The sequence below is a fragment of the Lolium perenne genome, chromosome 4 (assembly GCF_019359855.2).
Source record: "Lolium perenne isolate Kyuss_39 chromosome 4, Kyuss_2.0, whole genome shotgun sequence".
Lineage (NCBI taxonomy): Eukaryota > Viridiplantae > Streptophyta > Magnoliopsida > Poales > Poaceae > Lolium > Lolium perenne.
This window is the reverse complement of record NC_067247.2, coordinates 53,039,787-53,063,863: the sequence shown is the minus strand read 5'-3', so window position 1 is coordinate 53,063,863 and position 24,077 is coordinate 53,039,787. Positions and strand designations below refer to the sequence as shown.

Sequence of the window (24,077 nt, the reverse complement as noted above, 5' to 3'; positions counted from 1 at the left end):
ACTCGCTAGCTTCCCGCATGTAGCTCAGTTTCCACGCATGCCCTAACGATTCCGCACGCGCCTGATGATGCATGTAAAATGCATACATAAACTTTGCACTTTAGTGCCACATATTACCACCTATTTGCATCTTATATCATGTTATTTGCATGTTTTATATTGCTTTATGGGGATTTTCTAAACAATCCCCTCTCCTCTGGTTCTAACTCTATCTAGCATAAAACAAATCTTTTTAGTGTTTTTGACTTTTCAGGGGCTACGGGGCTCGAAACATAGGCAAGGTCACGGGTCACGCTTCGGACATTTCGAGACGAAAAAATGGGCTAAAGTGGCACACCAGGAGGTCAATGGGCTACAAATGGGGCCTAGTGGCGCGCCCACTCACCTAGGGCGCGTCACCTGGTATCATTTCACCGTCGACCGTCCGATTCGCCTCAATCCAGCACCAACATAGTTGTTTTGACCTAAAAACCCCAATATATATGACCCCTTCGTCGAGGCTACGGCGGCGGAGATCAAAAAAACATGAACAGAGAGTCAGTAGGCCGCAACTGGCGGAGATCGGAGGGGGGAAACGCTGCTGGAATCGCCTCCGGGGGACTCCTTGAAAGGACACGGATGCCGCCTAGAGGGGGTGAATAGGCGGTTTAATTTTTTTACGAATATGGCTTAACAAATGCGGGATAAAACTAGCGTTTAATTTGTCAAGCACAAAACCTATATAAATAGGGTTCACCTATGTGCACCAACAACTTATGCTAAGCAAGACAAGCAACTATGTGATAGCAAGATATATAACTTCAACCACGAAGGCTATCACAAAGTCAAGTGCATAAGTAAATAGCTCGGGTATAGGAATAACCGACGTGACGTGGAGATGACGATGTATCCCGAAGTTCACACTCTTGCGAGTGCTACTCTCCGTTGGAGCGGTGTGGAGGACAAGTCACTCCAAACGACACGAAGGTCCACCGTATTCTCCTCGACCCTTCCCACCAAAGGGGAAGACCTCGATCCACTATGGAACCTTAGGGTGGTCACCGAACCCACACAAAGCTTGGGGCCAACTCCACAACTTAATTGCAGGCTCCCAATATTCCGCCACAAAAGCCTTGCACTTGAGGAATCTCCACAACTTAATTGGAGGCCCCAAGAACACCACTAAGTCACAAAGCTACAAACTTGAGGCAATCTTCACAACTTAATTGGAGACCCCAACAACACCACAAAGACCACTAAGCCGTCTAGGGTCCAAATATCCAAGAGAAACAAGCTCCGGGAACAAGCTCGCAAAGATAATATCTCACGAACTTTCACCTCCACGTATCACCGCGGAGAAGTCAAACCGATGCACCAAATGCAATGGCAAGAACATCACAAAAATGCCCAAATTCTTCACTCTCAAATTCCAAAAAAGCTACTAAAGCTATTGGGAAAATAAGAGAGAAAAAACAAAATAAGAACACAAAGTTCCCCAAGATCTAGATCTCAAAGATTCACTCATAAAGAGATAATTTGGTTTGGTTGAAGTGTGGATCTAGATCTCCTCAATCTTTCTCTCAAATAGATGCAAGAATCATTGGAAGGGGAGAAAGATCTCAAGCTTCAAGAGGTCACAAACAATGGAGGAGAGAGGAGGAAGAATAAGTAAACCAAAGAGAGAGAGAGAGAGAGAGAGAGGGAGGGAGAGATAGAAATGCCTTAAATAGGAAGCCCCAAAAATCTGCCCGTTGGGAGCCAAATTCGTCCATGGGCCGGTAGTACCGCCGTGGTCGGGCCGGTACTACCGACCGTGGTCGACGTGGCAGCGCGGAGGGAGGCGTGCGAGGCATGGCCGCGTGGGGGAGGTGAGGCCGGTACTACCGGCCAGGCTGGGCCAGTAGGCTGCGCGCGCGGGAGTAGGTGGAGGCCGGTAGTACCGAGCTGGGCCGACGGTAGTACCGGCTTGGGCCAGCCGGTACTACCGGTACTGGTACCGGTCCGGGTACCGGTTATTAGCGCGCGCGTCCAGGGGGTTCTGCGGGGTACCAAGTGCGGTGGTACCGGCCCAACTTTTTATTTTCTTTTAAATCAAAATGGTAAAACTAGAAAAGCAACAACTCGAGCTAGGGAACTCCAAATCAAGTGAAACCAATTTTGCTGGAAAGTGGACGACAATAGCTACCCCCACAAAATATGGAAACTAGTGGGGGATGATTGTCTATTCATTTTAGAGGTGAAACACCTCAATACGATAAACCGAGAAAATCACCAAACTCAAAAACGCAACAAGTGATCTATGCAAAATCCGTTTTCGATGAACTAGACCTTGTCATGGAAATAACCACAAGCTAAAACATCACATGGATAAGATCAAAATAAAAACCAAGAAAGATGATGCAAGGATGCAAAGGTTTGACCGCACTCCGAACGATTCGATCGAGTTATTCACTCGAGAGCCCCTTGATAGCACGACCATTATCCTATAAATCGGTCTCCCAACTAAACCACGAGACCAGTAAGAAATAAACTCTATCAAGAGCAAACCTTAACCTTGCATCTTCCATTTAAGCTCGATGGTGATGATCTTGACCGCAACAAGATGAAACGCCGTTCTTGATTATGCTTGCTTGATGAAGATGAGGTCTTGCGGATTGCTCCCCCATACTCCGCTATGGATGAGCTTCTTCTTGGGTGCAACTTCAGATATCCATGGACACATATGAATGACAAGTTTCAAGCGTGTGAGCTTTACAAGTTGGCTAATCTTGAACTTACACCTCATTTCTTCGTATTGCAACCTTGAAGACAACTTATGGGTCAAGCATTTCCTATGGACAACTCCTACACATATAACTCAATGCAAACATTAGTCCATGGGGACTGTCATTAATTACCAGAACCACACATTGGGGCTCTATGCATTTTCACTCCTCCCCCCTCCGGTGAGGTCATCATCTACATCTTCATCAACATCATCAGCACCATCTTCATCTACCCCTTTTAATCTCTTGGAAAACATGATGTGTGAGACAATCTATCATTTTCCCATGATGTATTGTATTTTTATGTCTTTATTTGAGTAGTGACATATTCTTGGCAATTGTAAGATAATTTGGCGATGGTTGCATATAAGTAATTGTTATCTTCTATGATGATCTCTTGTACTGATATATGAGTGCATACATATGTTGAGGATTGCACGAGGTTTTCACCATTACATGATGACAAGGGGAAGTGGCGGAGCATAGTTAGGGCAAACCCGGGCCATGGCCCGCCCAGCCCAGGAGCAAAATTATGATTTATACGTATGCTACATGTGTAAAGCCCACAACTAAGGAGCCCAGCTCACGTGAGAGGCGAACTGTTAGTGGTTAAGTTCGTCACCTGGGTGTTTCTGCTCGTCAGCGGTGCGTCCTAATTCCCCATCCATAGCGCCACTGGCGGGAGGCTAGCCAGCTGTCGTGAGCTGGCGACCAAGCGGCAGAGCTAGCAGCTGGACTGCTTGATCCGGCTACCGGTGACAGTCCGGTCCATCAGGAACAGCAAGCCAGCGAGGACGCCCATGCGGACAGGCTCCAAGCCTAAACGGCTAAGCCAAAGGCAGCAGGGTCTCCTCCATGGCATGCAGCAGAGAGAGCTAGCAGAGACTATCCAGCAACCCAGTCCACCACAAGGTATCCTCCATCTTCTCCAATTTTCTTGCTGCAATCCCACATACCACAGCTGCTCCAAGTTTTGCCCGGTGAAATGCATAGCTCAACCGCACAAGTGACACTGCTGGTAATGCATTTGCCCAAATATCATTGCTTAGTTCTCTTCCAGTACCAATTTTCCTATAGACTATAGTGTCTGAAGTTATTGTTTAACAGTTTGATAATTGGTAATATGAATAATTCATTCCATTGTTGTCTAAAAATTGCTGCGATATTGGGATTAGGCTGGCAGGTTAAATGAGAAGATGAATCTTTTATCTACTAGTGCCACCCTGATTTCTAGGAACAAATATTAATATTCTCCTATGCTTCATTTTGTTTTGGAGCAAATCATGTATGATGATCTGCTAAACCAAAAGGTAGCATTACGTATTGACTAATGTATAGTTTTGGAGGAATTCCCTGTGTCAGCTTTGGTTTGGCCCGCCCAAGTTTTTCTTTCAAGCTCCACCACTGACAAGGGGAATTGGGGAAGAGGGTTTTCTCTGCTCCAGCGTTTCTCTCTCTGCGTTTAGTACATGAAGCGGGGCCATTTTGCCGCGAAGTGGAGCGGCCGACACGCGCTCGCTCGCGTTCCCACCAAGACTTTTTTCAGGTCCGACCCGATGGAAACTTTCCTGTGTAATCGCACACGAAGTGGTTAAAGGGAACGAAAAAATCTTGTGGTCTTTCGTTCCTTTAAACCAAACATCCATCAAAGGAAAGAAATTCCGTTGGAATTGAATACTATACTAGAAAAATCCTTTGAAGCAGACGAGATTTTATTGAGGAGACAGCTTAGGATATGTCTACCAATTCGACACATTTCAGAAACCAATTGTGGTCCGGCCCTCGGACAATTATGTATTTGTTTGGGTTAGGATAGACTCATAAGTCGTTGTACTTTTTTTAATACTATTATGAGCATTGCGACGATTAATTTTTGCAGGTCCCATTGCTAAATGCCTCGCCGGTTTTTCCGCGCGGTTGCTTGGTTCTGCATGCTCCTTGTCAATTCCCACACGCACCCGACTGTTTACCGTCCTAGTCGTGGCTATAAAAGGGACAGCACCACCGGGGGTGGACGGGAAAACCCTAGCAAGTAAACATGGCAAACCAAAACAATACTTGGACTCAGTTGAGTGAGATGGCTGTTGGAAATATGCGCTAGAGGCAATAATAATATTGTTAGCCCTTTGATTAACGATGGTTAAGGTTTCCTAACCATGGACATGTGTTGTCGATTAATAGCGGGGTCATGTCATTAGGAGAATGATGCGATGGATAGATCTAAGTAAAGCAATTAGATCATGTCAGTATGTTTAAATTGCTACATCTTTGTAATGTTAAATATCCAATCCTTAGATCATGAGATAATGTTACTCCCTAGTAGTGAAAGAATACTTTGGGGCATCAACCTTCACGTCGTAAATGAGTGATCATAAAGGTGCCTTTCGTGTATCTCAGAAAGTGCTTATTGGGTATCATGTATCAAGACTGGGATTTGTCCATCCACGTGACATAGAGATATACTCAGGGTTGCGCTTGGTAACACATTGAATATCGCTTGCAAGCATGTGACTAATGAGCTAGTCGCAAATAATGTTGTATTAAGTTACGAGTAAGGAGTACTTGCTATGAACGAGATTGAACTAGGTATGGTGATACTGACGATCAACTCTTGGGCAAGTAAAATATCACGAGACAAAGGGAATGGAATACATGATTGTTTGAATCCCCGACAATGTCGTTATACCGATAAAGATCTTTGCTGAATGTATGGGAGTCATTATGGACATCCAGAACTCGCTATTGATTATTAATCGGAGAGGTGTCTTGATCATGTCCACGTATTCTCTAACTCGTAGGGTCACACACTTGATGTTCAATGACGCTAGGGTAGAAATGAGATATTCATGATGGTGATACCGAAGTTTTGTTCGGAGCCTCAGTTGGGATCGAGGATGCCACGAGGAGCTTCGGTGGTCCCGAGATAAAGAATCATATATGTGAAAGCCTTTTTAGGGTTTCGGCATAGTTTGGGATTTGTCTGGTATCGTGTTGAAAGGTTCTAGAAGATTCTGATGGGTCCCACCTATCCTAGAGGCCCCACATGTGACCAAGGGTGGCCCACTGGTCCATGTGGCCAGCCCTCCTTGGTCCACGTGGCCAATCAATAGGCAGCCCTTAAAAAGGGGTTACCACTTTTGAATGAAGGGGTTACCACCTTTTTTTTTAAACGAGAGGGGTTTACAACTTTGGAGATGAAGTGGACGGCTGCCCCCAACTCCCACATATAAAGAGAGGGACAAGAATTAACGTGGCTAATGAGTTCTTGAGCCCCTTCCGCATCTTCCCTTTCTCTTTCCCCTCTCACAGAAGCTTAGCGAAGCTATGCCGAAATTATCCACCACCCACCGTCGTGCTGCTGGATTCGATCTTATCTGCTGCTCCATCTCTCTTGTTAGATCAAGAAGGAGTCTTCATCAAGCCGTACGTGTGAACATCTCGGAGGTGCCGCTCGTTGTGGCGTTGATCGATTTGGACAGCGATGAGAACGACTACATCAACCACGTTGTAAAACGCTTCCGCTCGTGTTCTTCAAGGGTATGAAGAAATAATCTCTAACTCGTTGCTAGCATATTCTGGTTTGCCTCTTGGTTTTATTCACATCAAGTAGATTTTTTTTGTTTTCTATGCTGCAAATCCTATCGGTGGCATCAGAGCCATATCTATGCGTAGATGTTTTTGCATGAGTAGACAAGGTGTTCTGTGGACATTTGATTTTCTTGTTGTAATCTCACCTAAGTGTACTAATTGGTTTTGCGGGATAGTGGGGATGAAGTGGCTCGGACCAACCTTACTTGTCTTCGCACGAGAGATCGGTTCCGCGCTCGACATGCAACTTGTAATGCATAAGCAGTTGGTGGGTGTATGTCTCTCCCCTATAGTTGAAACCTTCTTTGCAAAGAGGAACTTTAAAAAGGTTAATCAGCAACGTGTATTATCATCTTGTGACTTTGCATATGTAAGATCAAGTTCTTTTACGCCGCATGTAGAAGCTACGTAAAAATTGCAAACAATAAGGTAGATGCATATTGATGTCTACGGGAGCTTCTATTCTTGTAGACAGTGTTGGGCCTCCAAGAGCAGAGGTTTGTAGAACAACAGCAAGTTTCCCTTAAGTGGATCAGCCAAGGTTTATCGAACTCAGGGAGGAAGAGGTCAAAGATATCCCTCTCATGCAACCCTGCAACCACAAAGCAAGAAGTCTCTTGTGTCCCCAACACACCTAATAGGTGCACTAGTTCGGCGAAGAGATAGTGAAATACAGGTGGTATGAATAAATATGAGCAGTAGCAACAGCACCAGAAAAGTGCTTGCTGGCGTGTAGTTGATGGTGGTGATATTGCGGACAGTACAGATGCAGTAGAACAGTAAACAAGCAGCGATAGCAGTATTTAGGAACAAGGCCTAGGGATCATACTTTCACTAGTGGACACTCTCAACATTGATCACATAACAGAATAAATAGATAGATGCTAGACTCTACACCCTCTTGTTGGATGATGAACACCACTAACTGTGTAGGATTACACGAACCCTCAATGCCGGAGTTAACAAGCTCCACAATATTCGATGTTCATATTTAAATAACCTTAGAGTGCATGACAGATCAACATAACCAAACCAAGTACTAACATAGCATGCGCACTGTCACCTTCACGCTACGAAAGGAGGCATAGATCACATCAATACCATCATAGCAATAGTTAACTTCATAATCTACAAGAGATCACAATCATAGCCTACGCCAAGTACTACACGATGCACACACTGTCACCATTACACCGTGCAGGAGGAATAAACTACTTTAATAACATCACTAGAGTAGCACACAGATAAATTGTGATACAAAACACATTGCAATCATAAAGAGATATAAATAAGCACTTCACTATGACATTCATAACAGTGAATAAGTATTCTATGAAATATAGCCTAAGAGATCCACACGGTGCACACACTGTCACCTTTACACACGTGGGACAAGGAGTCTCCGGAGATCACATAAGTAAAATCCACTTGACTAGCATAATGACATCTAGATTACAAGCATCATCATATGAATCTCAATCATGTAAGGCAGCTCATGAGATTATTGTATTGAAGTACATAGGAGAGAGATTAACCACATAGCTACCGGTACAGCCCTTAGCCTCGATGGAGAACTACTCCCTCCTCATGGGAGACAGCAGCGGTGATGAAGATGGCGGTGGAGATGGCAGCGGTGTCGATGGAGGAGCCTTCCGGGGGCACTTCCCTGTCCCGGCGGCGTGCCGGAACAGAGACTCCTGTCCCCCAGATCTTGGCTTCGCGATGGCGGCGGCTCTGGAAGGTTTCTCGTACCGTAGTTTTTCCGTCCCGAAGATTTAGGTCAGGGACCTTTTTATAGGCGAAGAGGCGACGTCAGAAGGTCAACGAGGCGACGACACAACAGGGGGGCACGGGCACCAGCCTGGCCGTGCCAGCCCCATGTGTGGGCCCCCTGTGGCCCCTCTCTGGCGGCTCTCGGGTGTTCTGGAAGCTTCCGGGGATTCTAAGATGCTGGGCGTTGATTTCGTCCAATTCCGAGAATATTTCCTTACTAGGATTTGTGAAACCAAAAACAGCAGAAAACAGGAACTGGCACTTCGGCATCTCGTCAATAGGTTAGTTCCGGAAAATGCATAAATATGACATAAAGTATGCATAAAACATGTAGATATCATCAATAATGTAGCATGGAACATAAGAAATTATCGATACGTCGGAGACGTATCAGCATCCCCAAGCTTAGTTTCTGCTCGTCCCGAGCAGGTAAACGATAACAAAGATAATTTCTGGAGTGACATGCCATCATACCCTTGATCATACTATTGTAAGCATATGTAATGAATGCAGCGATCAAAACAATGGTAAATAACATGAGTAAACAAATGAACCATATAGCAAAGACTTTTCATGAATAGTACTTCAAGACAAGCATCAATAAGTCTTGCATAAGAGTTAACTCATAAAGCAATAATTCAAAGTAAAGGTATTGAAGCAACACAACGGAAGATTAAGTTTCAGCGGTTGCTTTCAACTTGTAACATGTATATCTCATGGATAGTTGTCAATGCAAAGTAATATAATAAGTGCAATATGCAAGTATGTAGGAATCAATGCACAGTTCACACAAGTGTTTGCTTCTTGAGATGGAGAGAAATAGGTGAACTGACTCAACATAAAAGTAAAAGAATGGCCCTTCGCAGAGGGAAGCATTGATTGCTATATTTGTGCTAGAGCTTTGGTTTTGAAAACAAGAAACAATTTTGTCAACGGTAGTAATAAGGCATATGTGTTATGTAAATTATATCTTACAAGTTGCAAGCCTCGTGCATAGTATACTAATAGTGCCGGCACCTTGTCCTAATTAGCTTGGATTACCTGGATTATCATTGCAATGCATATGTTTTAACCAAGTGTCACAAAGGGGTACCTCTATGCCGCCTGTACAAAGGTCTAAGGAGAAAGCTCGCACCGGATTTCTCGCTATTGATTATTCTCAACTTAGACATCCATACCGGGACAACATAGACAACAGATAATGGACTCCTCTTTTATGCATAAGCATTCAACAACAATTAATTTTCTCATATGAGATTGAGGATGTTTGTCCAAAACTGAAACTTCCACCATGGATCATGGCTTTAGTTAGCGGCCCAATGTTCTTCTCTAACATTATGCATGCTCTAACCATTCTAGCGGTAAATCTCCCTTACTTCAGACAAGACGGACATGCATAGCAACTCACATGATATTCAACAAAGAGTAGTTGATGGCGTCCCCAGGAACATGGTTATCGCACAACAAGCAACTTAATAAGAGATAAAGTGCATAAGTACATATTCAATACCACAATAGTTTTTAGGCTATTTGTCCCATGAGCTATATATTGTAAAGGTAGAGGATAGAAATTTAAAGGTAGCACTCAAGCAATTTACTTTGGAATGGCGGAGAAATACCATGTAGTAGGTAGGTATGGTGGACACAAATGGCATAGTGATTGGCTCAAGGATTTTGGATGCATGAGAAGTATTCCCTCTCGATACAAGGCTTAGGCTAGCAAGGCTATTTGAAACAAACACAAGGATGAACCGGTGCAGAAAAACTCACATAAAAGACATATTGTAAACATTATAAGACTCTACACTGTCTTCCTTGTTGTTCAAACTCAATACTAGAAATTATCTAGACCTTAGAGAGACCAATTATGCAAACCAAATTTTAGCAAGCTCTATGTATTTCTTCATTAATAGGTGCTAAGTATATGATGCAAGAGCTTAAACATGAGCACAACAATTGCCAAGTATCACATTATTCAAGACATTTTACCAATTACTAAATGTATCATTTTCCGATTCCAACCATATAACAATTTAACGAAGCAGTTTCAACCTTCGCCATGAAAATTAAAAGTAAAGCTAAGAACACATGTGTTCATATGAACCAGCGGAGCGTGTCTCTCTCCCACACAAGCATTTATTCAAACAAGAACAAAAACAAAAGCACACAGACGCTCCAAATAAAGTACATAAGATGTGACCGAATAAAAATATAGTTTCAAGAGAAGGAACCTGATAATTTGTCGATGAAGAAGGGGATGCCTTGGGCATCCCCAAGATTAGATGCTTGAGATTTCTTGAAATATGCAGGGATGAACCACCGGGGCATCCCCAAGCTTAGAGCTTTCACTCTTCTTGATCATATTGTATCATCCTCCTCTCTTGACCCTTGAAAACTTCCTCCACACCAAACTCAAAGCAACTCATTAGAGGGTTAGTGCATAATCAAAATTCACATGTTCAGAGGTGACACAATCATTCTTAACACTTCTGGACATTGCTTAAAGCTACTGGAAGTTAATGGAACAAAGAAATCCATCCAACATAGCAAAAGAGGCAATGCGAAATAAAAGGCAGAATCTGTCAAAATAGAACAGTCCGTAAAGAATAATTTTATTGAGGCACCAGACTTGCTCAAATGAAAATTCTCAAATTGAATGAAAGTTGCGTACATATCTGAGGATCACTCACATAAATTGGCATAATTTTCTGAGTTACCTACAGAGAATTAGGCCCAGATTCGTGACAGCAAGAAATCTGTTTCTGCGCAGTAATCCAAATCTAGTATGAACCTTACTATCAAAGACTTTACTTGGCACAACAATGCAACAAAACTAAGATAAGGAGAGGTTTCTACAGTAGTAACAACTTCCAAGACACAAATATAAAGCAAAAGTACTGTAGTAAAATAAACACATGGGTTATCTCCCAAGAAGTTCTTTCTTTATAGCCATTAAGATGGGCTCAGTAGTTTTAATGATGCACTCGCAAGAAATAATATTTGAAGCAAAAGAGATCATCAAGAAGCAAATTCAAAACAAATTTAAACCTAACATGCTTCCTATGAAAAGGAATCTTGTAAATAAACAAGTTCATGAAGAGCAAAGTAACAAGCATAGGAAGATAAAACAAGTGTAGCTTCAAAAATTTCAGCACATAGAGAGGTGTTTTAGTAACATGAAAATTTCTACAACCATATTTTCCTCTCTCATAATAACTTTCAGTAGCAACATGAGCAAACTCAACAATATAACTATCACATAAAGCATTCTTATCATGAGTCTCATGCATAAAATTATTACTCTCCACAATAGCATAATCAATTTTATTAGTTGTAGTGGGAGCAAATTCAACAAAGTAGCTATCATTATTATTCTCATCAAGTGTAGGAGGCATAGTATAATCACAATAAAATTTACTCTCCATAGTAGGTGGCACCAAAAGACCACTATCATTATAATCATCATATATGGGAGGCATGTCATAATCAACATAAACTTTCTCCTCAATACCCGGAGGGCTAAAGAGATCATTTTCATCAAAACCGACCTCCCCAAGCTTAGAATTTTCCATAGCATTAGCAACAATAGTGTTCAAAGCATTCATACTAATATGTTCATGGGTTTTTTAATTTTCGGATCAAACCATCCATATCTTAAATCAGGAAATAGAATAAGAAGCTCATTGTTGTCCATTATGCCTTACTAGTGTAAACAAGAAACAAAAAGATGCAATTGCAGGATCTAAAGGAAATAGCTTCGAGCACACACACAATGGCGCCAGAAAAGTACTTAGTTACCTGGGACCGGAGTATGAGTGTCTTTTACCTTTCCTCCCCGGCAACGGCGCCAGAAAAGTGCTTGATGTCTACGAGAGCTTCTATTCTTGTAGACAGTGTTGGGCCTCCAAGAGCAGAGGTTTGTAGAACAGCAGCAAGTTTCCCTTAAGTGGATCACCCAAGGTTTATCGAACTCAGGGAGGAAGAGGTCAAAGATATCCCTCTCATGCAACCCTGCAACCACAAAGAAAGAAGTCTCTTGTGTCCCCAACACACCTAATAGGTGCACTAGTTCGGCGAAGAGATAGTGAAATACAGGTGGTATGAATAAATATGAGCAGTAGCAACAGCACCAGAAAAGTGCTTGCTGCCGTGTAGTTGATGGTGGTGATATTGCGGACAGTACAGATGCAGTAGAACAGTAAACAAGCAGCGATAGCAGTATTTAGGAACAAGGCCTAGGGATCATACTTTCACTAGTGGACACTCTCAACATTGATCACATAACAGAATAAATAGATAGATGCTAGACTCTACACCCTCTTGTTGGATGATGAACACCACTAACTGTGTAGGATTACACGAACCCTCAATGCCGGAGTTAACAAGCTCCACAATATTCGATGTTCATATTTAAATAACCTTAGAGTGCATGACAGATCAACATAACCAAACCAAGTACTAACATAGCATGCGCACTGTCACCTTCACGCTACGAAAGGAGGCATAGATTACATCAGTACCATCATAGCAATAGTTAACTTCATAATCTACAAGAGATCACAATCATAGCCTACGCCAAGTACTACACGATGCACACACTGTCACCATTACACCGTGCAGGAGGAATAAACTACTTTAATAACATCACTAGAGTAGCACACAGATAAATTGTGATACAAAACACATTGCAATCATAAAGAGATATAAACAATCACTTCACTATGAAATTCATAACAGTGAATAAGTATTCTGTGAAATATAGCCTAAGAGATCCACACGGTGCACACACTGTCACCTTTACACACGTGGGACAAGGAGTCTCCGGAGATCACATAAGTAAAATCCACTTGACTAGCATAATGACATCTAGATTACAAGCATCATCATATGAATCTCAATCATGTAAGGCAGCTCATGAGATTATTGTATTGAAGTACATAGGAGAGAGATTAACCACATAGCTACCGGTACAGCCCTTAGCCTCGATGGAGAACTACTCCCTCCTCATGGGAGACAGCAGCGGTGATGAAGATGGCGGTGGAGATGGCAGCGGTGTCGATGGAGGAGCCTTCCGGGGGCACTTCCCCGTCCCGGCGGCGTGCCGGAACAGAGACTCCTGTCCCCCAGATCTTGGCTTCGCGATGGCGGCGGCTCTGGAAGGTTTCTCGTACCGTAGTTTTTTCGTCCCGAAGATTTAGGTCAGGGACCTTTTTATAGGCGAAGAGGCGGCGTCAGAAGGTCAACGAGGCGACGACACAACAGGGGGTGCGGGCCCCAGCCTGGCCGCGCCAGCCCCATGTGTGGGCCCCCTGTGGCCCCTCTCTGGCGGCTCTCGGGTGTTCTGGAAGCTTCCGGGGATTCTAAGATGCTGGGCGTTGATTTCGTCCAATTCCGAGAATATTTCCTTACTAGGATTTGTGAAACCAAAAACAGCAGAAAACAGGAACTGGCACTTCGGCATCTCGTCAATAGGTTAGTTCCGGAAAATGCATAAATATGACATAAAGTATGCATAAAACATGTAGATATCATCAATAATGTGGCATGGAACATAAGAAATTATCGATACGTCGGAGACGTATCACATATAACTTGTTTTGCAGGGTATGTGATATGATATGGCTAAAATAAGATACGATATATTTGATGTATGATATAATCATGGTTTGTAATAGTTCACGACTTGCATGTCGATGGGTTTGGCAATCGGCAGGAGTCGTATGGTTGTCTTTTAATATTGTATGACTTGCGTGTCAGTTATTCAACGCCATGAAATTGCTTTAATTTATCACTAATAGTTAGCAATATTTGTTGTAATATATGGTTAAAACAACCATGTGATGCATTCAAGGATCTAGGCGCCATGCTGGTGTAATGATGGAGATCATGCCCTGGAGATGAAGATCTAAGACGCAAAAATAAGCTACACCATGTCACATTTTGTATGCATGTGATATTTATCCAAGAAAAAGATACCAAGAAGCACCGCACCGTTCGCTCGCTCGTGCGACGGTGCATCATGATTCGTAAAAAGACGTCGCCCCCTCTATAGAAACAACATCCAATCCACCTAGCACCTTATCTGTTATCTCATCCTCACGAGCTGCCCTGGCCACACACGCAAACTCTATTCGCTTTCCTCAGGCCACCATGTGATTAGCGTGTGAGGCCTCCGCCGCGGAGCTCCGGCGCGCGGAGCCGCCGCTGAGCCGGGAGACTCGAGAGGAGGAGGCCGCCACCGCAGGAGGGGCCATGCCCGGAGGTGGGGGAAGATCGTGCCAGGAGACTCGAGTGGAGGAGGTCGTCCTCGATCTCGGCCGCGGGGAGGCTGCCATCGACCACCGCCGCGTGGTGCCGCTGCTGAGAGACTCGAAGGGACGAGGCCACCACCGTGGGAGGCTCCATGCCCGGAAGGTGGAGGAAGACTGTGTCGGGAGACCCGAGAGGAGGAGGCTGCCACCGCCCCCGCCGGGGAGTGGCACCCGCCGAAGGAACGCCGGCGCAGCTGGCGTAGTGCGTGGGAGCTACGCTCCGAGAATGCATGGAAGATATGCCGACCAGTTTTTCTCTGGTTTTCTCTCCCCGGGCTTCTTTCCTCAATGGGTTTGTCAACCTTCCACCTTAACGTCGACTTACGGCTGGTGCATCGTTGCCGTGAAGTTGGGGAGGCAGAGGAGGTCGAGCGGGTGGATGCATGGATCGGTGGAGAACCGTAGTACTAATTGCCAAGTTTGATTTAGTAGTTATTGTCTGATTTGTTAGTAAGGGCATGTATATGGTAGAGAAGGCACATCTTCTCTTAGCCGTCCATGTCATCTAGAGAGGATGATAAATATAATCGGTACAATGCATAATCTCTTATTGTCATCCCTTGCAATAAATAATAATTAATTATTTTAGTAGGAAATTATGTGACTAAGGGAAGACAAGTCGTACAATGGGAAAAATAGTCTTATCTTATTTCATAAGAGATCATTCCTTAGCTAAGGGAAGACAACCTTCTCTCTTTTCATTCTCTCTCCTCCAACTAAGCAAAAAATCTGACGTGGCAAACTTAAGGGAAGACTGACATCACCCCAGTGTACGCGTAATAATATTCAAATTAATTAGTGGTAATTGCCAGATTAGTTAGATCCTAGTTGCCATATTACTAACGGCCAGATTAATCCCAGTTTAGATGAACCTAATTGCCAGATTAAATAGGGCTGAGGTGTTTTTATCCTGACGACTTCACGTTAGTTAAAACCTGGCAGACGAGTGAAAGTTATCTGGCAGCTATCCTTAAAGAGCACTAAGCTCCCAGGGTTGGGGGCGCCCTTCGTCGCTCCGCACGTCGTTTTCGTGGGCCCCACCTCGCGCTCCTGCGTGGCGTCGCGTTTCGTTGTCTCCAGGTGGATGTGCGCGACGTGTAAGCCACGAGAAGCTTCGCCAGGTCAGTTCCAGATCGCTTTGACCTGGGCTTTGGTGTTTCTCTTCTCTTCCTTCTGTGTTCTTTTCATCGCGCCGGCAGGGTTCGCTCAGTGGGTTATCTGTTCTTCTTCTTTGTCAGCTGAGCTGCGGCGGGTCGTACGGGTTTGGGTGGTGCTGTAGTGGTGGCTGAGCTGCGGCGGTGCGTGCAGGTTTGGGTGGCGCCGCGGTGGCCGCCCGTCTTCTTCGCGCCGGCTCTTTCTCGCTGGTATTTTTTCCCTCTTTCCTTCTCTGTGATTTTTCTGATTTTTTCGCGTTGGTGGTTCTGATGAGATTAGAGCGGGTTCTGTCGAGTCCTCCAGATCCTCCACCATCAAGCCCCCCTGCTCCTTCTTGCTCAGAGCACCCGCCACACTAGGGTTTCCACCTTCTATTTCCGAGTCGTCTTTGTCATGCACGGCGACCGGTAGAGCTCGAGCTCCAGCCCTTCACCTCCGCGCCTCTTTGTCACGCATGGATGGGGCCGAGTGCTCAAAATGTTTGTTGGTAAATCCTCCAGCCATGGCGCAGTTGTCGACGGGGGAGGAATACGGGGCATGGATGAGTGCCGGCATCCCGGAGCTGGCGGACATGGCGCCAGTGCCGCGGAGCAACGGTCCATGCCACTTCCGTGAGGCTATGGAGTACTTTCGTGCCCTTTACACCGCCAGCAAGCGCAACCCTCGCGCCCTCCGCCACACTGCCGAGGCCATTCTCACCTCAATCCCGACTGCTACACTGTAAGACTGTCCGTCCCTGTTCTCTCCTCTCCGTATTTGTAATGGATTGGACTCAAAATTCGTAGAGCTTCAATTGGTTCATGGTGATTGCTTGAACTGTGACGCTGATGTTGACTGGATGAGATGGAAGAAATTCCTCATCCACTATATATAACCATAGCTTATAGTAGATGATGCCTCGAATTAGTGTGGTGTGCTTGTGCAAGGAGTAGGTAGGCGGATAATCTGAGTGTGATGTGGAGGGATACCTGCAATGGGTATGTTAACCTTATTTAGGAAGGGATCCTACCTGATGTTTAACTATTTTGGTTTTGTTCTCCCCATCCAGTGTATGCAAGATAGGGTAATAGTTTGGAGAATGATTTCAACTGGAAAGATCCAGTGTGTATAGTTTGTCTCTGTTTTGTAGCTTAATGTCATGCATTTCCTTCTGCTAAGATCAAACCTTATGGTGGGCATATGTGTTGAATTCCTGAATTTGTTTTTGCTTCATACATCTGGCATTTTAGGTCTGTCATTCTAGAGGCACTCGATGCTGATTTGCTGCAAGATCTCCCAGCCCGAGGACGCTTGGCGTAGGTTGTGTCGCCGCTATCGCTGTTACACTCCACCCGACGACCACTTGGACGAGTAGACGGGAAATTGTAGTAAGATACACTGTCTCATTTTATCATTGTTGCTTCAGACCTTCACTAACACATTGCATAGTCTGTGCCATCAAATTAAATCTGTAAGAGCCCATAAAATAGAGCTCTTTTACGGTGATTGGTCCGGAACTTTGGTTCCGTCTAATCGAATTTGGGTTCCGTCTAATATATTTTTTCGTAGCCGTTGTTTAAATCGACGCGTAACTTCTGTAATACTTCAACAATCCTAAACAGCCGTTTAGAAAGTCAACTCAACTCATCAAATAGTAATCAAATCTGATCTCGGGTGCATATGCACCCGGTATGTATAAAACATATTTCCAAACCGTAAAAAATTTAGGAAAAAAATTTAGCATGTAGAGGGACATGTTCTATGTGTGCACGTAAATTTTCACCTAAAACCAACATTTTTTGTACCCTGTGTAAAAAAGGCAAATAATGCCTCAAAAAATAGACTATTTTAGCACCTAAGATTTGTCTTTTTTGCACAAGGCATGAAACATATCGGTTTTTGCTGAAACAACTTTGTAAGCATGTAACATGTCAAGGTATACACAAAGAATTTTTATTTGTATTTTTCTAACATTTTTAAATATATTTAATATGCGTTTTAAATAAAGGGTGCATATGCACCCGGGTGTAGAAACACCCTGTCCACCACAACTCCTCCTTCTTTCTCCTCAATCATGCTGCCGCCCTCTCCTGAACTGCGCCACCAGCCGCCGTGGCCGCCCCCGCTCCTCCGTCGCATTCGCTGCCGCCGCCCCTCCCTCCGTCGAAGCCGGCAGCCGCCGCGGCCGCCCCCTCTCCTCCATCATAGCCGGCAGCCGCCGCGGCCGACCCCTCTCCTCCATCGCAGACGCGAACCGCCGCCGCTGCCCCCTCCTTCCGTCGCAGCCGCCAGCCGCCGCGGGTGCGACCTCTCCTCCATCTTAGCCGCCAGCCATCGCGGCCGGCCCCTCTCCTCCGTCGTAGACGCGAGCCGCCGCCGTCCCCTCCCTCCGTCGCAGCCGCCAGACGCCGCCGTCGCCCCCTCCCTCCGTCGCAGCCGCCAGCCACCGGCGCCCCTCCCTCCGTCGCAACCGCCAGCCGCCGCCACCCTCTCCGTCACAGCCCCCCGACCCTCCGTCACGGGGATCGTCGGGAGAGCCACAAAATATGAGTTGAAAGTCATACAACGGTATTTACATAAAGCCATCTGTTCTCATTAAGCAACAATGTTCAGATAGAAAGCAAATATGTTTGTGTTATCCATCAGTTGCTTGTTACTGGATACCTAAAAGAAAGATTAATGGTATATTGTCTGCAACTAGGTTCAAATCAAATTCAGTATTTGGGAATTTCTATCTCCTAGTGGCTAATGCAGGTGTACCCCTGTCAAAGGAAAATACCAAGTCCTACCAGATTTTTGTGTGTTCAGTACTGCCTGCTCACTGTCAATAGAGCCGCATGGCCATGCAAAAGTGAAGAGCTTATGCTAATTTTAGTTGTTACATATGTAAATAAGGTTGGCGGTTTTGGCTGTAGAGGTAAGAAATGGTTTCAACTTGTACTAATTTTACTTGTCCATTGATTACATAACTGCAGGAAATGTGAGGAATTACTTGGTTACTCTAACACATGCTGGCTGTTCCAAGAAATCTAATTGTTAGTTTGCATTTGATATGCAGGAAGATATGGCCCTTAGCTCATTGCTGACATGGATACATGATCAACTCCCCAGTATGTATGACCAGTCTTCACATGGTGTCTCTGATTTTTGCTTAAATGCAGCGTTCCTGCTTTGTTCATAAGGACAGTTGGTCTCCGCTGCCATTCAACTGTTGATACATCAACATCTTCAGAGTCAGTCGCATATCGTTGGACAGAAGGAGGCATTGAGAAATCTGAAGGTGGTTTGATAGTGTAGATGGCCAAAGGTAAACCAATAGCTTTAGCATCAGCCAACAAGAGCCTACTAAGCTCTATGCCGCCGATCAGTTCTTCATCCGACAGTGCGGCTTCAAGCATGACAAAGTCATTGAGATCCCGATAGTGGCAGCGAAGCGGAGGTTGCCCCTGGTGGCGAGGTGCAGTGCGGCGGACATTTTGGCGGCAAGTTGCGGAGTTGATTTCCACGATGTGATCAGTCAAAAATTATAAGGTGAAGCCTGTAATATATGAGGATGGGGCACTAGTTATCTTTAATTATGAGAATGTGACCACATCATGTTCTTATAGAAGATACGAATCCAAAGGTTTGTTGTGCAAGGAGGATATACAGACCTTCTACTTCAAAATGATTGATCGTCATAGCTTCTGCACCCTTCGATAAGAATGGATTTTGATGTAGTGAATCTCAGAAAATGGAAGGAGTAGGCATAGCAATAATTTTGATCGTCCGGGGGATCGCCAGCAGAGTTACGGACCCGTCCCCTCCGTCGCTGGGATCGCTGATGCTGCAGCGACCAGGACATCATGATGAGATTGTCGATGACTTGGCTGTCCTTATGGAGTCGCCCGGTAACTGGTCACATTGTGGTCCGCTCTAAATGTTATGTCTGAGTCTGCTCCCAAAGTTCAGTTTGTGTATCTTTCTCACTGTTGTTATGTTGTAAAGAGCTGTATGTATGTGATGCTTCTGGCTTCTGAGTCCGTTTGTTTCGTGACTCAGTTCCAAAGATACAAAAAGTAGAGCTAAATATGACAGCATCAAAAGTTCCAGATGTAATTTAAATTTTATATGAGGATCTTAATTGTTTGTGTGTGTTTCATTTTCTTGGATCTAATGTTGTTTTATTTTGAAAACAAACTGTTTCGTTTACATGAAAACAAACTGTTTCTCTCGAGATTTGGTTCTAGCAGGGAACAAGCAAACACCCAGAAAGTTTAGAAAACTATTAAGATTGTACAAAATCCCATCTTCTAAACATGGGCTTGAGAGTTTTATACAGAGCATCTGCACAGAACTGTGCTCAAGAGACATGTGTACAGCTATACATGCTGCAGAGGTCGATCGATGAATCGACCCGATGATCCGATCAGACATGGTAGTTAGCACGGGCCACATGATGGAGCAGGCGTGGGGATTCTCGTCGCTGAAGTAGCTCCGCGCGGCGACGGGCACGACGCTGGATAGCGCCTGCTGCTCGTGGCAGTAGTATCCGCGAACTTTTGTGCTGCTACTGCTGCTTGGCGCCTGCCCGGAGCACGGCTGTGTGATCTACGAGTACATGGAGAACGGCAGCCTCTAGGACATGCTCCACCACGGCCAGAATGGCACGCCGCTTTTAGTGTACGACCCCATCCGCATCGCCTGGGAGGTGGCCACCGCCGTCGCATTTCTCCACAGCGCCAGGCCGGACCCCATCACCCATCGTGACCTCAAGCCGGCCAACATCTTGCTCGATCAGAAACTCACCAGCAAGGTCGGCGACGTGGGCCTCTTGACGTCGCTGCTCCTCCCGGCCGCAACCTGAGCCACGGAGGCCAGCAGTCCAGCACCCGTTGTCGTCCACGATTGGTCAAGCACACGGCGTCATGATGCTACATCGACCCGGAGTACCACGATGGTGAAGTCCGACGTGTACCCGCTGGCCGTCGTGATTCTGCAGATGCTCACGGGGAGGACGTTGCCGCTGGGGCTCGCCGCCTCGCTCACGCCGTGGAGGCTGCGCTGGAAGACAGCGGCAACGTCTTCTCGGACATGCTGGACGTACGCGACCGGATGCGAGTGGCCCTGGAAGAGGCGCGGGAGCTAGCCGTGCTGCCGCTCCGGTGCGCCGAGATGCGGTACAGGGACAGCCAAGGCTGCACGTCAAAGGGCGTCGCTGTTAGGACCGCCCGTCTTGTCCGGCACTCCGGCCAGCATCAACGGCCGCAACTCCTCCAGGCCTCCAGGGACGATGATGTCTGACTACTATTCTTCTCCGGTGACTTTAAGATCTATGCAGTTTGATCAGATGCTTTGACCGTTTAGAAGGGCGTTTGTTTTTTATAATTTTCACAGAATATATTAGAGGTTCCGGTCCTATATGATTTTGGTTCCGTCCCACATTTTTGGTTCCGTTAGTTTGGTTCCGTCTATTTACTACCGTTGGATGGGGGTTGATGAACGGTTATTAAAAATACCAATCACTGTAAAACTTGTACATAAAATATATTCACGGTAATGTACTGTATAATATTTTCGTGATTGTGGCTCGCAGCCAATTCCTAAAAACTTAATCTTATTGATATGTAAGAGGTCTGCATTCTCTATGGTGTTCCACATAAAAATTTAGACATATTTTCCTACATAGAAGCCGTACATTTGTACAGACAGTCATGTATTTCTTATATTTGATTTAGTTTTATTCCAATAAGTATCTTGGTTTGAACTATTTTCCTACAACTGGTATCTGAAATTGTTCTTTTTCTACGAGGAGGTGACTAAGAGAATTGGAAATGAAATCTATGAAAATGAGGATTGATGATAGCAGCATAAGCCTGGTGCGCTATACTATCCCAAAGCTAGATTTCTTCTGTTACAAATCATTATTGTTTTCATTTGTTTCTTCTTGCACAATCACTCTAATATTCCAGGATTTATTCTTTGTTAGTAAAAGTTGTAGTTGCACTTTGTTTACAAAAACTCTCTGCAGCTTTGACCATAAAATTGTTGAGAATAAGCAAACAAGGAAGCTATGATTCGCTGAATTTAATTTGCAGATGTGGATCTTTTACTCCCACAACAATTAGTCGTAAATTTCTTTGACATTATTGTAACACGGTATCTTATAAATAGTCCTTACGAGGTTACCTGAAGATCTACAGCATGTACACCATTGAATGAAGATGTTGCTCTGGTCAAGACAGGTACCTGACCTCCAAGAACTTAGTGGCAAGCAAATTAACTGCATCCAAAGTATGACTCATTTTTCTCATATGAATTGTGCTTATGACGTGTTAATGAAACTTTTTTATAGAATTAATCTATCATGTATGGACATCGTTAACCATTTTTTTAATTACATAGTACGACAATCGCTATTTACGTTTTTGCATGACTTCCGGTTTTCTTGCAGCATTGTTCAGTAAGTTTTTCTTTCATACATAGAATACAAGCCACGAGAGATGATTTTGTGCACCTGGGCGTGCATACACCAGGTTGATTTGAAATAGTAAAAACATGCATGTGTAAGTTCATAGACGTTCTGAAATGATGTTGGATATTGTTGGATGTTTGAACATATGAAATTTGAGCCAAAATTATATGTGTTTGAGTTCTCTGTAGGAGAATAAAAGAGAGAGCGTCTAAAATAGATCATGGAAATATACTCAATTAGTTTAATTCGTGGAGCATGCAAAATAAAATTTATTGGACGAACTTAGTTTAGAACAGTATGTATTCCTAAATTGGACTGTACAAAACCCAATTTTCGTTTTCTGCATGTTGGTTACCTAGCTTCTAGGAAGACTGGTCGAATAATGTTTTTTCGTCGGTTCCTCTTTTGGGTATGGACGTGGTATGTGCCTGTCCCTGCATACATTTCATCTTTTGTGGTTCAAGTATTATGTACCTACAGCTAAATATTATTGGCTAGCCTCTAGGAAGACTGATTGAATAAAAAAAATTCGTTAGTTCCTCTCTAAAGTCTTTTGGGTATGGATGTGGTATGTGCCTGTCCCCGCACACATTTCATCTTTTGTGGTTCAAGTATGTACCTACAGCTAAATATTATTGGTGTGCTGCAAGTTTTATCTATTCTGTTTACTCACAGTTTTATGTTGCAAGTAGAAGTATAGTGGATTGTCTCGTTGTAGCCAGGCGTGCGTTCTCTTCCATCTAACCTATCTCATTATTCCGGTTCACCAACTGAAAGAATTAATCAGTTTTGCCCGCCCTATGGTTAACCATGAGAAACCACCACCTGTTTTAGTGATAATCATTTAATAACATGTTCTCTTTTTTTCATGTCTAACTTTCTATTCTGTATACGGTAGTCGCTCCATTTCTAAATATATTATGTTTTGGCAAGTCTTTTTAACTTACGAAAAAATCTTATGCTTAGAAACGGAGGGAGTATATACATGTTCATGCCTATGAATGTAAGATCATAACTATCTTTGTGTGCTCACTAACATTGTTGTGTTGATAGTGTCAAAGCTTCGACTAATGGGACCAAGTGGAAAATTTAATAAAATTTGGGCATCTCTTTAATTTCACAATTGCTGAGAGTGATCATTCTCTGATTGAAAAAGTTCTAAGTTTTGCATGAGGATGTTTGTGTTCAGGTGGTAGTTAACTGTGGATACCATGCAAAGACTATATGGCTAATGATGAATTGATAGTGTCTAAACGGTTATTTCAATTTATTTTTCTGCTTGGACTTCTGTAAATACCTAGGCTACTAACTATTTTTATGAAAGCATATATTTAGCTCAAATGTGAGATATGTTGACTGTTCTGATCCGAATGATTTTTGTTTCTGAATTTTTCTTCAGATATTCGAGCTCATAAACTTACAGAAGTCTGATAACGATGAAGTGGGATCTTAGATTAAAAACATCATGTTTGTACAATAAACAGATACTACTTATGGTTGATAAAATATTTATGGTCTTCATACTTGAAACATGCGACCTTTATATCCCATGTGGCTAAATTGATATAAAATTGTGTACTTTGTTGTCTCATGTATGCTATATATGGATGGTTTACCAGTTTGCACTTTATTTACATGATTCAGGTTTAGGATAACGCATGCAATGCGGTTATCAAAGTCTGGAGCCCCTATACTGCTATTATGGCAGAATGTTTTTTTTGAAGGCAAGCACAATGCCAAAAGTTGCTTTCAACACTGTCCAAGGGAAGCAAATGAAGTGGCACATCAATTAGCAAAATCGGCTTATTCGTCTAAATATTTTGAAAAAAAAGAGCTAACATCTTTGAATAAGTTTGTTTACTTCTCTTTTCTAATCCTCGCCATTAATATTTTCACCACCATGATCTGAAACGATGGGCCATATTCTTGGTCCTATGAATTTTGTTGAAACTGAAAACTAGATTATGTCCAAATTGCAACCCTTTTCCAAAGCTTATTTTATTGCCCATCGCTGTTCTGAAGGACAAAGAAATTTGGATCTTCTGCTATTCTGAAGGGCCATGTTCCCTATTT

General features: G+C 43.9%; 1 long non-coding RNA gene and 1 other non-coding gene across 2 annotated transcripts; both read left to right on the top strand.

The window, feature by feature from the left end:
• Window positions 1–16,815: 16,815 nt before the first annotated feature.
• On the top strand, window positions 16,816–23,592 carry LOC127292543 (uncharacterized). The gene is made up of 4 exons (XR_011744332.1): window positions 16,816–16,938; window positions 21,345–21,408; window positions 21,704–21,774; window positions 23,404–23,592. It is a non-coding gene; the product is annotated as an uncharacterized lncRNA (long non-coding RNA).
• Window positions 17,593–19,691, top strand: LOC127292540 (uncharacterized). The gene is made up of 2 exons (XR_007845201.2): window positions 17,593–18,467; window positions 18,609–19,691. It is a non-coding gene; the product is annotated as an uncharacterized protein (transcript).
• Window positions 23,593–24,077: the final 485 nt, after the last annotated feature.